The 15,972-nt window shown below is 39.6% G+C and overlaps 1 protein-coding gene across 3 annotated transcripts in view; it reads right to left on the reverse strand.

The window, feature by feature from the left end:
• Positions 1 to 15,972, reverse strand: part of GNAL (G protein subunit alpha L) — a 198,896-nt gene that overhangs the window by 21,346 nt on the left and 161,578 nt on the right. The gene's annotated exons all lie outside the window — the stretch shown is intronic.

Below are 15,972 nucleotides of genomic sequence, written 5' to 3' on the forward strand. Positions count from 1 at the left end.
TTTCCTAGCAGGCTTCCATTTTAACCTCACTTTGTCCACCACTAAGTTGTCTTTTCTCAGTATGTACTGCAGAACATCTCTAAGATTCACTGGCTTTGGCACATGTCCAGTTATTAACCTAAATAAATGCACAAAAAGTTCAACTGCATTAAAGTGTTTCAGATGTATGAATAGTACCCCTCTTCTGCTTAATAACAGCAATCTCATTTTTTAAAGTGAAATGACATGAACGAAACTAAAAAATTAATAAACCACATGACTTCCATAACTGCTTGCCCCACTGGTTCCTTAAATTTGCTAAGAAGCAGTGTGAATTTTGGGAAATGCATTTCTTCCTTCTAAATTTAGCAAACTAACCACTTTTTGGCTTAGCAGATGTTTTTGCTTTCCGAGCGAGAGGCCTATGGGGATCATCATTAACCCTCTTCTTAACATAAACACTGACTAAGACTTAAATCTGGAAAACTGTCATTCACACAGAAAGGTTAACAGGCTCCAGCAGAAATGAGACTCATTATCTGTAACTTCTGCTACGTGGGATCTCAGAGAAGAGGGAAGATGGCGGGCAAAGAGAGAAAGAAGAAAGGTCATTTATTTATTTATTTAAAAGGGGACATTATTCTATTGCGGGTGATCAGATGTTTTATTCCCCGGGGGTGCAAGCAGCCAAGCTGCTGCAAAACACGGCCTAAGAATGAAGCACTGATAAAATCTGAGGCTTAGATTGGCCCAGGTAGACCCTCCTTTTGACCACATTCACACCAGCTTGAATCCATGGACTTCAGTGAACTTTCTTCTTCGTCATGAGAGGACAGTCCTAGGCTGATAACAGTTACATGCATATTGGTACACTCGTGGAGCATTTATATAGACCCATATTTGAGTTCTGCAATGTAAAGGCTACACAGAGCACATTCTGCAATTGTAAGTGCAATTTTGAACAGAGGACCAAAAAGATAATAACCTGAAAACAGAAAGCTCATATTGCATTATCTGGAGAGATCTGAATCCTGACTGCTTTGTGAGCTTAGGTATGACAGACTAGGATGTCTTTATCCACTGTCTGAATCAAACAACTGTTTAACATCTTCCAGCAACTACACAGACTGGGGCTGGAAGTGAAGCAGAGAATACCTGAAACATCAGATGAGTTCCGTGGGCAGAACGCAACTGTCCCGTCAGAAGCTGAAGAACATGCCTTTAGACAGAATGATAGATCAAAACCTTGATTTTATGTCCCACTAACTAGAGTGTATAAAAGATCTCCCCTCCACCTCTTCAGGTGAATTCTTCAAAAAGAACTTGGACTTTTATGTTGAGGAAAGACGAACTACAGGCAAAAGCCTTGATAATATCTGGAGCTGTCAAATGCATCAGGTTTACAAGCACCAGCTCCATACCACAAGGTTGGCAGGGGATGTCAGAAGTATTTTCACTGAAAGCTGCAAATACAGCTTTCCCTGTTACTTTGAAGTTTATCTTGCTGTGATATGGAAAAATCATTTCAGTGCAACTTACACCTATCTGCTTGATGGTTTTGTTTTCCAAAATTGTTACACTGTGGATATCCTCTCAGTCTTCACAAAATCCACCAAGTGCTATGAGTCCTGAAGAATGCCAAATCCAGGTTTGAACCAGCACTAGTTGTTGGAAATCAAAGATCACTTACTCCGGTGGAAGTGGTTTGGAATACTAAGTCTGCTATGGTGATTGCCAGAAAGGAAAAACCAGTTTGACTGGAGTTTTCTATAGGAGGTTGATAAAAGAGAACGCAGAAAATCCCCAAACAGGAGAAGCAAAGGTAACAAAACACAGACTTAAAAGGAAGTCACGAGAAGTTTTAGTTTACCTGTGGCACCAGTCCAAGCTCAGTGCAAGAGAACTTGTTGCCAAGAGATTTCACGTCTAAAAGTCAAACCAGATGATTCAAAAAAGACAATGCTAGTAGCCCCCATAGAACCCATATGAAGAAAAGCGAACTCTTCAGGGTGGTGAATGCTGCTCGCCATGAAAAACACACATGCATTTTTATTACTCTTTTCAGATCTGTGCATTTTTTGTGGCATGAAAATAAAAGGAACAGTGTGTTAAAATCCTGAGCAAAATGAGAGCCTATCTGTTTGCTTTCACCTACCATGTGTTTGTCAGGTGTTGACATGACCCAGAGAACTGACATGGCTGGAGTCCTGGTGAGTCCTGGGGTTAAACAGGAGGACTGGCACTAGTTCCAAGGCTTAACATTTAGATCACAGGACCAGCTCTCACGAGGATGTCTTAAAGGCTTGAAGACATAGACAGGATCTGGAGTTCCTGTAGATATCTACCATTGAGGAATACGAGGGCTCCTAACACATGTCGTACCAGAGAAGAAGCTCTCTAGGGCTGCATGTAAGACGTGAAGTATCTCATCAGCACAAACTAAGAAAACTGAAAAATTTGTTCTACAGAAAAGTCAGGAAGGTGACCAGCTTCCTACACGGTGGGAGCAGAGAAAGTGTTAATGCAGACCTTGCAGAGCACCTCGTAAAATTTCTTTTTCCTTATTGCAGTTTATGAGGTGTGGTGGCAGATCATTTCTCTTCTGCACTCCTTACTCCTTGCCCCAGCTCGAACGTTGCAATCTCATACCTTTACCTTGTGTGAAGGACATGCTGGACACAAACTCTATGAGCAGCCCTTGGATGTGCTGGCTGCTGTGTGGTTCACCAGCAGATTTTCAGAGTTACTGGAATAGGATACTACCTTGTCAACGTTCAAGGCAAGAAAACTACACAACAGGGCAAAAATTAATGGCTCAGGAGTTAAAGGACAGAGGATGATGAAGACTGACATCCTTCTGGTGGTTCCAGAGCATTTTACCCCAGAACACGCAACAGAACCAATTCACCCATTGTTCAGAGGTAGACCCGTTGCCTTCCCTACAGCAGAGCAAAGAGACATGCTAACCTTTCACCTTCGATGGGAAGGACACAAAGCCTGCTCTTCCCAAACTTGCTTATGCCATGCACCAGAATTTACCAGGGCTTCCCTACTTGTAATCTAGAGCAGATGGGTTATCCTTCTTATCCCCATCCACAACACACTTTGGAGCTGTATGTGAAAATCAGTATCAGATAAATATCTGTATATGATCAGCTGCCTTAGAAATTACCAGGTGAAAATAAGAACAACATCAAGCAGAGGTCTAGCAGTGTGGATACAAATGCTAGACATAACCATTAGACTCATAAGAAAATTCCTGTATCTTTACAATCGATGCTGCTGAAATGTTTTCATGAAATCACCATTATCCTGCCCATTTTAGAACAGGATATATTTAACCACTGAATGTATTCAAGCAATTGGTCATAACACCTACGGCTCAGCTGAGTACCTCGGGTAGCTGGAGGAAGGCATGGAGCTGAAGTGAGGAGAGGAATTGTTACTACAAAAATGAAAGGAAGAAGGATACAGTGACCATGGCCACTTGCTAATAATTGGCCTAATTCCATTTAATAGTTACAAGCTATTTAAACAAGGGTTATAAAACTTAGTGTTCAAAACTAGCCCTATAACCCTGCTACCTGTATATTTGACAGTAAGTCATGTTAATGCTAGCATTTACTATTAATATGGCATTTTGTGAAAAGCGTTCCTAACTCTGCACTCTCTGTACCTTTCTTTCCATTCCCATCAACTTTCCTCGATTTTTTCAGTGTACAGTGCATTTGTACTATTAAAACAACAATACAATGAGTTGGGTTTGAGGAATGAGGAAAATAATTATGCAACAACCTGATTATGTCCTGCCTCAAGTTACTTTAAAAATTACATTATGCTTCTGTTTTTAATCTCTCTACCCTGTACCCAATGGGTGGTTTTCATTTTGGGTGTCTGGCTTATGAAAAGCTGGAGCAAAGGGGTCTTGGTTTGTGGATAACAGAGGATTTGGCACCACAGGCAATCCTTGCTGCTCCCTGTGTGGGCTCCGTGCTGAGATGCTCCCTGCCAGCACCACCACACCATCTTCAGCCTGAGGCAGGAGAGCTAGGGAAGGAGGGGGCTGAGCAGCACCAGGCACGCTGTGCTAGTGCTGCAATACAGCAGCAGTGCCCAAGCCAGCCTGAGGACCTGCGTGGAGCCACCTGGAAGCCTGGCACTTGCAGCTCCTTGCAGGATCACAGCCAACGTCACCAACCCTTAGGGTATCATGGTGCTACTGTGAGAACAACTTTGGCCCCTACAGCTGAAAAGTCACCCTGCCACTTTGTAGGAGCTGTTGCTTTGTGCCACGTACACATCTTCAAGGAAGGGCAGAAGCTTGATAAAAGCTTACTTCATCAAAAAAATCCACTGAGGCCAGTTTTAAATCCTGGACAACTTCTAAAGGTCCTAAAAACAGGCACCAAGAAGGAAGTTGAACTTCCCAATCTGTCTTCTCCATCCGCACAGTTAGTGGAAAAAACGTGGAAGATTTATGCAATAGCAGCTTGAGAAGGCTGAAAAGGAATATATAAATAAGGCATAAATGTCAGAAACCCAAAGCCACTTGTCAGTTCAGATCTCAAAATGTTCTCTTTTCTCTCTTTTCTCCTTTTATAGAGAAGACAAAAAATACCATTCCCAGCTTGCATGTAACCTGTGGAAACGAAAACCAGGATTCATTTGTTCTCTAAATAGGGAACCATCACTCACACGTTTACATAATGACATATAGCTGGCTATATTGGCAGGTCATCCTGCGGTCGGGCTTGTAAGTGCAAATACAAGTTTTGTATTTTCAGGGAGAAAAGTAGATGCACTTTTATCCTTTTGCTTTTTCTTTCCCACTTCAAACCTGAGGGCATCTAAAACAACAAATTCCTTACCAGATTATTTTTTTCCCATCATCCTGTGTGCATGTGTGACATTGTGGCTCAGGTGCTGGGAAATGCTCTGAGAAGGAGCATGCCCGACACTTTTCCCAAGGTCGAGAAGCACTTTTGTGATGGCCTCTAAGGATCTGACCTTTTTTTCCAAGGAAAGTCCATATTAAACCAAATTCTAATATAGAAGTTCTTCATACTATTGCTTAGGAGAGCGAGCACCCTGAGGAGGTAGCACCAGGAGTATCTAAAGTAGGGTGTGAAGAAGAATGAGGACCTTTAGCCTCTAGGAACTTGGGCCCACAATGAGATGAAACTCTCAATCACACAGAGTTGGACATTTTTCAAACAATAAATCTGGGAAGCTTCATTAAGTGATACCAGACCTAAACCCCTGCCTTGTGCAATGGCGTATCCTATGGTATTATTGCCTCTGCCCAATACCTCAAAAATAAGTTTTTAAATTAACGGTATACTATTTTAAAAAACACCTTCCCTCCCCTACAAAAAACCCTAAAAAGCCTTTCTTGGCTTTCAATAGTAAGGTGCATTGTGGTTCACTGCAAATAGAGCAAAGATTAATTAGTGACTAGATATTTTATTAAAGTCATCAGAGGAACAGAATCAAACCACAAAGTTTTGTTGTTTGGGTTTCTGCTTCCAGTTAAATGGGATTTCTGAACCCAAATACCAGAGCACAGGTATGGCAGCCAAATCTGTGGGCATTTATTTTAATCAAATAAACACACAGATAATTGTTAATCTTATAATCCCTTCAAATTGTTAGTAACCTTCTCAATTAGATTACAAATAATCCAGTCCTAACACCATCACTGTAAATACTGATATCTTGCCCTCAACAAACGTCTGTCTTGCAACAGGGTATCATGCATTAGACTTCAAAGAACCCAAAGTTCACACTTCCTTCAGAAAAACAATTATTTCACTTTGTGGAGGGATACACTGACAAAAATTTGAAGTAAATCCAAAAAGTACAACATAACTGTGATGATATTTTGAAAGCAAAAGCCATTCCTTAATTCAGCAGGTGATGACATTTCCCCATTTTGCAAGATGCTCTTTTGAGAAGGTCTCAGTGCTACCCATACTCAAAAAGCACAGTCATAGTCACGTTTAAGGGCACTGTTTCTGACCGTGTTTCTTAAATTTCAGTATTTTATTACGTATTTCTACACAAACCCTTGAAAATCTGACAACAAATGGAAAAAAAATCAAGAAGCGTTAGTGATAAAGAACCACATATCTTTAAGATATATATCTTCATTTACTGGTTATGTGTCAGATCTGGGGCTGCTCTGACCTAAATTCAGCTCAGACCTAAATTCAGCTCAAGCACTGCAACGCACTTCTGAGCAGATTTGGTGTCAAAACACTAGATGGACAAAAGCCAAATCACAGAAGTGAGGAAACGGGGATGTTTCCAACCAGTTTTTATGCCTTTTGCTTGTATTTCTTCCCATCTCAGCACTGAGAAACTGTACGACGGGATCCACCATGACACTTTGCAGCTGTCCTGGCCACCTCTGCCCCTCTAGACAAGATGCGGATGTTACACAGACTGACAGCCCACGCCAATAGGAAAGAAACGATGACCAGAATTAATCTGAAGCATACTAAAAGGGCACTGAAAAACTGCTGACCTATTCTTCAAAACTGACACGATTTTCAAGGTGAGTCGTTTTCTCATAGAAGCTATGGGTAAAAGGGAATTTTAATAACTGCCAAAACAAATGCAGATAAAACAAACACAAACAAACGGCAAGATATTCTGACTACGGGGCAGCTTTGTACCTTCCTGCACTATTTCTCTCTTTTGTCCGAATGATTAAATATTTCAGATATACCGAAAGACTAAGAAATTCAGTGCAAGAAAAGCTTTGATTCTACTGCGACTCACCCACAAGCATAGTTTTAAGGATATAAGTAATCCTATTGAATGCAGCAAGACTTTGGAATTCAGTGAGACTGCTCATATGCTTAAAAGATCAGTAATGTGTGCAAAATTTTGGACGTCTGGAGCCTGAATGAAGGTATTTCCCTTAAAGCAAACGAAGACCCTGCTCTCTGCTCATTGCAGCCCCGCTCCAAACGTCAGAACTACAGTCCAACAACATGGGACGCTGCACGGCACGTTGCAGGTACAGAGGCGGCTTTTTAGTCTGGGGAATTATCACACCTGTGTCATTCTCCACAAGTGTGATTATATCGCTATTAAAAGTAATCTGTAAAGAGATTTTTCTAAAATCCAGCAGCTTTAGATATATAGTTAGCCCTCTCCTGTATCTTCAAGTAGCATGCTTAACAGAGGATATAATAAATGTAATAACACCTTACATAGTAGCGGTTTTGCCAGCACCTGACCTTTGGGAACCATCAGCGTACAGTGAGACACCAGCACTCACAGGTTCCTCTGCAACCTCCATCAAGCCATCAGGAACAAGCCAGGTGCCAGCTTTACCTCCTAGCATGGTACGTTACATTTTAAATACTTCTCGACACAATGTGGATGAATTTAAATAATCCTACAAGGACACTGGAACAAAGCCACAACCTCACTCACTTTCTAGGAAATGGCTTCTACCTGTCTGGTGACTGCCATGGGTAAAATCACCTGCCAGACCAACCCAGAGGCTGGTCTGTAAGCTGACGGGACCCCCAGGCCACACATTGCTTTATAAAGCAAGACTTGCGTATCGATTTGTTCAAACAACTGGGAAAACTAATACCATGCCCAGCTCATAATTTGTTGTCCTGTCATTAATGCTAACTTGTCCTCTGAGAAGAATGACCATATGAGTGCTACGAGGTATCTTCAATTATGCATGCAGAATTTGTTTTCCAACGTAACTGCTTTTCTTCAGCAGTACACTTTAAAATGTTTTTCCCTTCCGGCAAGGAATACAACATCATGCAACACCCATGTCCTGCTTAATTACAGCAGAATAACAGAAGGAACAGAGAAGTGAATGAAGCTATAGGAACTCACCCCTACCCTACCTGTATTCTTTTAAAAAATGTTTTTAGGATAAAATTTGTTTTCATTGAGAATTTAAAGGACTATGGTCTTTACGATTATATGTGACAGAAGAGAGAGGTACCTGGAAGCAGAACACAGAAGAACAGCATTGGTGACCCAAGTAGACTCTTCTGTATTTACTGCTTCAAACACAACTATACTGATTATCACCAGGAGTCTGGTAATAATCTGGCTACAATTACAATTTAGTGTGGATAACATATAGACACAGAATGTCATGGACATGCCCATGCATAACACAATTCAATATGATGAGGGATTCGAAGTAAATTTTTACAAAGGAGCCAGTGCATCATGGCATCATGATTTCTACTAAAATGACCAATGTTATAAAATAAAACATGACCTAAAATTGTTAAGGTAAGGAATGGAATGCAAGCTATAATGAGAAACCAATGGATTAATATTAACAAATAAAAACAATATTGTAAAACTACACCCATCTGAGAAAATTAATTATGACATGACATGAAATACAGATGGAACACTTTGAAGGGAACAAAATGCATTTCACATAAAGCCACAACCAACCATTTTTAGGCAGTGCATACATTCGTTACTCTACTCTTTTTCTATAATTGTTAATGAAACAATTTACCTAGATTAGCATCAAACCGTCTTTAAGATGGCAAGCTGTATTTTAGCCTAACTTTCCCCAGAATACACATTCAAGTGATCAGGACTGCCTCAGCCAGCCACACAGCATGTTTAGAGTTATATATATACACACATCTGTATCAGCTGTTGAAGAGCTTTGTTCCGTTATTTACATCATCTACTGAGCATCTGAAGGAACATCTCTGAACCCAGCAGTACGAGGAAAATTGTGGAAGGAGCAATTTGGATAGAAATACATCAAAATTGAAACCATGAAAGAAGGAAAGGTTTGCTTATTTATAGTACAAAGAAATTCCATCTGTTTAGGCTGTGGGTTTTTTCTCGTAGAAATTAAACAGGAAATTAATCTCTCTCCCTCCCCCCTTATAAAGCAAGGCATTTTCATTTATGATGCCAAAAGCTTGATATTCGTCGATTTGTCTGCCATCAGTCATTAATCAGCCTCATAGCGTTTATAGGTAGAAGGATATCTCCTGACAGATACAAAAACCAGATTTAGAACCAAAGCCGAAAATTATATAAAGACAGATATATAGATACACATTTTAGCACCCTGGAATACATTTCCAAAAATAAACTAGTCAAATGGATATCTTCCTAAAAAAGCTGATTGCATAAGCATAATTACACTAAACATAAGTACCTGCACTATTTCTCTGCATGTTATAAATAGTTTAAAGTTACATTACCCAGTCTTATTCTAAAATGCTATTGTTCTAAGTTCATGCCTCCTCTCACAGTCCCCTCAAAAAAGGCCCCCAACCCTCACTGCTAGCCCAACTATTATTTTTCCGACAATGCTATCTAACTTCTTAGAACCCAAACACATTATTTCCCCCTTGCAACCCACACTGATTATCAAAAGAAAAGACTATTCCATAGCTAAGCTATGGTTGCTTAACCATATAATTTCCTCTGGATTACAATGATATAGCAGTGTTTTTTAACCCATCCTGTTATTTCCCTGTTAATTGCCAGGATTCCTCTGCTTGCTTAGGGTTTATTTTTGTACCTCAACAACGTTTTGTCATCTTTGAACACTGACTGAGAAAGGCGTGTATGTCAGGATGCAATTTATTAGAAATGCTGGGGCAAGATCCTCTTCAGAAACCTTAAGCTGAGACCGCTGAGCAGGGTATTGGGTTGGACCCAAGGATCCAAAAAAATGTCCTGCCAAATAGTAGCCAATGGCAGTGCTACCTGCAAGATGCACACTGAGGCAAAATGCTGTGTTTTCCCCCACTTCTGTCTTCCTTTTTGACATAAAATCCCATATACTGAATTTGTGAAAAAAGGGCTGAATTTCATTTTATAAACATGTCGAAAGTGAGCATAAAAAGCACTTCTGGGAGGAAAGAGGTGAATAGGCAATGCCAAGCGTTAACATATAGCGCTGTTTATCAGTGCCAAGGCACCACTCAGACAGTCTAAACACCATTGCAGATACCACAGTATGCTTTTTTTTTTGAGTTGTTATATCCATCAGAGGTAGGCAGCTGCCTGACACAAATTGTAATTATTCTCACACTGAAGGGTTAAAACCAGGAGGCAGACCTAACCCCAAGGAGCAAGCCCTTGTGTCATCGGTTTTGCTGTATGACTCAAGCATGACGATGTTGCGGGAGGGGACCCTTTGTGTGACATTTTGCTGACAGCAAAGGCTTTGCTTAGAAATTGAGGGTACAGATGAACTATAGTTTGTACTGATGCTGATGACAACCCAGATAATATCACCTCCTTGGCTCCACTTCTGCATGTTGGTTATGCACTGTATGCAATTCTTCCAACATGTGGTATATAATGACGAACATAACAGTATCTATTGAAAGTAAACCAGATGATACTACTTAAAGCTACTGAAATAACAGGCTACATATTTCTGAGAAAATGCAAAGCAGAAACAAACAAACAAAAGACAATCCATACTAGCACAAAAACATCTGTATGCTTTACTCCATATATAGTACACAAGATAAGCATCTTTCTGCTTCCTGTTTGGTATTTGTGACGAAGTTTATTCAATATTTAATCCCATGGGGGAAGACTTCTTTTTGCTCTGCATCTAGCTTCTGGAACAGGTGTCTACCCATGTTTCAGATGCTGGACGATTTAAGTAAATATGCAGCTATGAGCTGATATTACTCCCAGTGAAATCAATGCAGCACCTTCTTCCCTAGAATGAAATCAAGTACACTTTGCAATTTACCTTTAAGGTTCAGCAAGGTGTGTGGAAGTTGTTAAATACATCACATTTGCAGAGTAAGTAAGAGGGGCTTTCCCAATGTGCTAAGAAACAGAAGATATTATTAAAATCCAGTGTCATTACTTCAAATGATAAGAGTTGATAATAATGCTGCAAGATGCATCACACAGCGAGAAATGAAGCGAGAGAAAGAGATAAATATCAAAGAAAGGATGGTTTGGATAAGGAAGAAGAAATTCTGAACTAGAACTTATGAAACTCACATTACAGAAAAAAACCCCAAACACCCACAGGATAGGTACGTAACTATGGATAAGAGAAAACAATAACTGAGACATAATCTTCATGGTGATCCACAGGTATACAGAGAATTACCACAGACATCTACTGAAATTTAGATTAGTCAGCTCAATTGCGGACAGCAATATATCTGCTATGTCAAGGCTTCAGCGCCTGAGCCCAGTATTTTAGAAACCTGAGTGAATTTAAGCTTTTTCTTTCTGCAGGGGCGCTCAGACTGGTTAGGTTAATGACAGGCTGGGTGTGTCCAGATGGGCTGCAATTGCACCTGTAGCTTGGTGTCAAAAGATTCGCCTGAAAAGGAGCTAGTGAAAAGAAGAAATCTGGAAAAAAACTTCTGAAATACATACATCGGGGAAAAGTTAAGGCTCATGTGTAGCAGCTTCTTTACAAGAGATTGTGGGACAAGAAAATTACAGCTATTACGAGCTGATTACAAATATTACGTCCGTGAAAAGGTTTTGCAACTATATATAATAATGCAAGCTTTGATCTACTTGTATTTAATTGACTACATAATTAAAACAGTACTATAAGCCAAAGTTAATTTAAGCAGTCATATGTTAACCCAGCATAATTTTCAAGAAATCTTCCTTTCCAATTACATTGCCATATGTTAATAGATAGCTTTTTATAGATTTTTTTTTTATTTACATACATGTCACAACTGACCTCCTGAAAGATTAGATTTCATAATATCCCAGTAAAGAAGCATCTGTTCTAAGTTTCCCTGTAGACAGCAGATTCATGGCAACAATTATTCTTTTTAACTTGTGATTATTTTTTGCATCACTAGGAGCTCAATGCAATTACTTCATAAATATGCCATCTCTGGTCTATGCTTCATTCAGTAAAAACTGTTTTACAGATGTCTTAGTGGTGAGCTGAGCTGCAGAAACGGTTGTTTGTGAGCTGGATGTGACGTACAGCTTGGCTTCATGATGCCTTGCAGGCACACTGTTTTATTTATTTTGCATATTACTGATAACACTGAGGTGTGTGTTTGAAAGGCCGACACAGCATTCAGCAGAGCAGATTTCCCACCCTTGCTGCCTGCTTTGGTTTCCTCCCAGGGCTGGGACAGGAAACGCGGTGCTATAACACATGCAACTCCCCAGCCCTTCACAGCGTCCGCACTGCAAAAGTCGCTTAGTTTGGTCACAAACACACAGGTGGTTACTAAATTCTGTTTAAGTGCGGCAGACTTGCTGAGTATATCACAGAAAACAGACCATTGTTTGCTAGCATCAGCGAAATCACAATTAGCTCTTGCTCTCCAGATTATTTTTCTGAGGCCTAAAACCACCATAAAATTTCTAGCTGAAGACAAACCCCTTTTTTGTGATTTGTAGTTATTTCAAATAAAAACATTTTCAGCTTATTTGTTTTCTGAAGTTACAGTAGATACTGGTAAGATCTATTCTAGCAAAACCAGACATGAGAATGTGTTGCAGCTTGCATTTTAAAGGCATTTTTTTCCCCCATGATATTAGAGATGGGAAAGATGATGGGTATTGCAATAAGGAGGCAGTGTGTCTGTGCAAGGGAGTGGTGTGACGTTCAGGTGTTCAGAGATATTAATGGCCATATCTTCTTGTCGTATCTTATGGTAAGGCAGCCCAGGACACTTGGACTCTCAACTCAAGCAGTGACTGCAGATTCTGAGCTCAGCTGAACATTCCCTTGGTTTGGCTACAGGCATTTGAAAACATTTATTACCATCCGAAGAGCTGTTGTTTTTTTCCTTCTATTTATAATGTGCTAATTTGTATAAATCATATCAAATATTTTTGTTATCTTTTCATAAGAGAATGCTGAACACAGAAAGGCATTCTGGCACAAAAAAAATCAAAATACTTTCTTTAAAAAAAGGAAAGGTTAATGACTGAATAGTTTACAAGCGGTCGGCTCAGAGTCCATTTCTTTAGCATTATTGCATGAGTTAATATGTGCATGTAATAATCTTTGACAATTTACTGCTTCTACTCTTTTTCCTTAGCTTTCCCTACCCCCAGCAATATATCCTGTTTTTTTTTTCCTGGCTGCAACTTGCTCAAAGTATATTGGCTAAATGAAAATGTACAGCCAATGGGTCAGACCAGGTTAACAGCTCCTCTTTGACATCAAAGTCTATTAACCCTACAATTTCAGGAAGATTCACAAGAGTCCTTCCCCACACCTGTGCAGGACTTGTGCCATGTTTGACATGCCTAAGAGCTCACGCATACTGTTCTTTCCAAACCAGGTGCTGGCTTGAGCAACTTTTCCCCCAGTCCAGGGGAATAAGCCCACCAGGAGCGACAGGGAGGTAACAAGAGGGACTCACTGCACTCAAAGAGTCTCTTTGTGCCAGTGCTGATACAACTGGCATTGATGTTTGCATTTGTCTTTACGTGCCTATTGTCCACTAATCTCATCTAACCCTTTTTTACATAGGCTGCTATTGTAGGGAAATCATATTATTCAGCTTTCTCAGGCTGACATCCTTTTTCCCCAAGTCACTTTTTTCACAGCTATTTGCATTTACTGTAAAAGCAGCACACACTCTCCCATCCCCGAGGCTCCCAAAAGAGAAACCCCAAAAAATTCAAACCCTATATAGTTCATTTAGTTCATTAAAATACATGCACCTGCAGGACTGACAGAGGTTGAGCAGATGGTTTTCAGGAGGGAGGGAAGCAGATTTTTCTTTTTTAACTATCAATTGAAATGAAAATTTTCGACACCTTTTTTAACCTTCATAAAGGTTGCGTCTCAACTGCTTGAGCTACAACAAACTGATGCTATTGGCTGACTATAAGCTTTGATGCCATGGACTTGGCACGTGATTTTAAGTAATGGACAGTCTTGAAATTACTGAGTTAAAATGTATTTGTGCCTTCAAAGTGTGCGGACACAATGAAATGAAAGCAAACTTAAATGAAAGTTAATCTTTGAAAGGTTCAGTGAGTATTTACTCAGGTTAATGTATAATTTTTGAGGACAAGACCTTTCATGCAAAAAAACCCACGAAACAATAAAAATACTAATTATGAATGGAAAATCTCAGAGTTTAACATGTCAATCCAATTCACATGTAAGAATAATGTATTAGCTCATATTGCTCTTCTCCTTGCTGAAAAGCAACACCTCTCAGGCTGTAAAGCAGTGCTTTCACAGCAAGGACATCCCCTATGCAGTGGCTCTGCAGACAGCTGCATCTGCTTTTCCTATGCTTATGTATCTTGATACAACAATTACACTTGATAAGAGATATAGACAAAACAATACAGGTTTCTAAATAAAATGCCTAACAGTAAGGACTGCATCGAGCAATACAACAGGACACCAGGAAACGCGGAATTCTTATTACGTTTGCATGTTTGCAAAATAGGGAAATCTCCTAAGAAACACAGTTGGTAAGTTGGTGCATTTGCTTCTCGTGTGAGGCTTTGATTCCAGTTCTTTAGGTACCTGAAGCTTGTTTTTTGACAGCGCCCTTGTTTTGTTTACAACACATTGCTGGGATACTCCCTTTGATTCAGCCTGACACACGTGACGCTCTGCCAGCTTCTGTTCTGCAGTGCTGCTGCTGCTGCTACTGCTGCACTAAAAATAGCTTCCGCTTGCTTTGGCTCCACATCTAATTTATGGAAACTCACAGAAAAGAAGGCCCCTGTTAGTGGGTGAGCGACATACGATTTTGCAGTTTGTGCTGTTAATCTCACTTGGCCTCTTGAAATGCATCACTGAAAATTTAAAATTTAAGCCAGTGGTTAATGGTGGTTAGGGGGAAAGACCATAATGCTTAATATGTTTCATTTATTTTTAAGGTGGTTTAATAGTAACTCCACTGAAAATGTAGAACAGTCAGTCTATGCTATGTAAAAATGCCTGGAATTTAGAACAGAAATTTATAAAGGGCTACTAGCGCCCACACTTGTTCGGGGAAAGTGCCTTAAGGATTTTCTTAATTATTTTACAAATTACTCTAAAATTACAAACCTCCTGTTCGCTAGAACAGCTTTCAGATGTTCTATATAAACTTCATTGTGCCATGGAAGTCATCATGTATGACCTTCAAGAAATGCTGATTTTACAAACTTTGCCACAAAACCTGCCTCTGTGTGAAACAATATTTTGCATGCATACCTCAACACAAATCCAACATATTTCTCTGAAAAAATCAAAGTTTATGTTAAAATTCAAATGCCAAAGTAAGTTCAAGTAAATGGTTATTTTTTTTCTACAAAAGATGGGGTTTTAATTTTCTAAAGTGGAATTTTTCAGATATCAATTTATAGCACCACATCTAGAAGTGTCACCAGTTGCACTGAAGCTAGTTTTAAGTGAAAACTGAATCAGAAACAGGGATGGTGTAAGTCTGGTATCTGTAATAATGCACTGATTTTTAAATGGCTTAAATCTATGAAGACAGGAACACTGAAGTAGTGAATAAAATTTCCAAAACTGAAACCGAAGGCCTGTTTTTCTTTAAGAGTTTTTAGGGCGAGTAATGAAAATGATAAAGGAAATTGGGATTCAGCTTTTAGTTCAGATACAAACTTCTAAATTAAGGAAACTTCAGATGGCAATCACCGGCTTAAGCAGGGAGAGATTTCAGGCTTTTATCTTGTAAAAAACCAGCAAATAAGCTGGCTGGCTTTGTCCAGAAAGGCTCCCTGCATAAATTTAGCAGTCTGTTTGCAAGCTATCAATTTAAGGATTGGTATCTAAACTGTTATCCAAGTAGGGACATTACTTAGCAACTACCACGGCTAAAAAGGAATTTTCATAAGTCTCAAGAGAGGTTATGATTTATTGACCAAAAAACTCCAACAAAATCCTGAAACCAGTTTAGGCTGGCTACAGTTAGCTGCTTACGAGTTACATGACTAAGTAATGGTCACAGTGAGTCTGTATCAACCTATTTACGCAAAAAAAGACTGTGTTGTGTTTCTTTTAAAAGG

Source organism: Phalacrocorax aristotelis, chromosome 2 (assembly GCF_949628215.1).
Source record: "Phalacrocorax aristotelis chromosome 2, bGulAri2.1, whole genome shotgun sequence".
Lineage (NCBI taxonomy): Eukaryota > Metazoa > Chordata > Aves > Suliformes > Phalacrocoracidae > Phalacrocorax > Phalacrocorax aristotelis.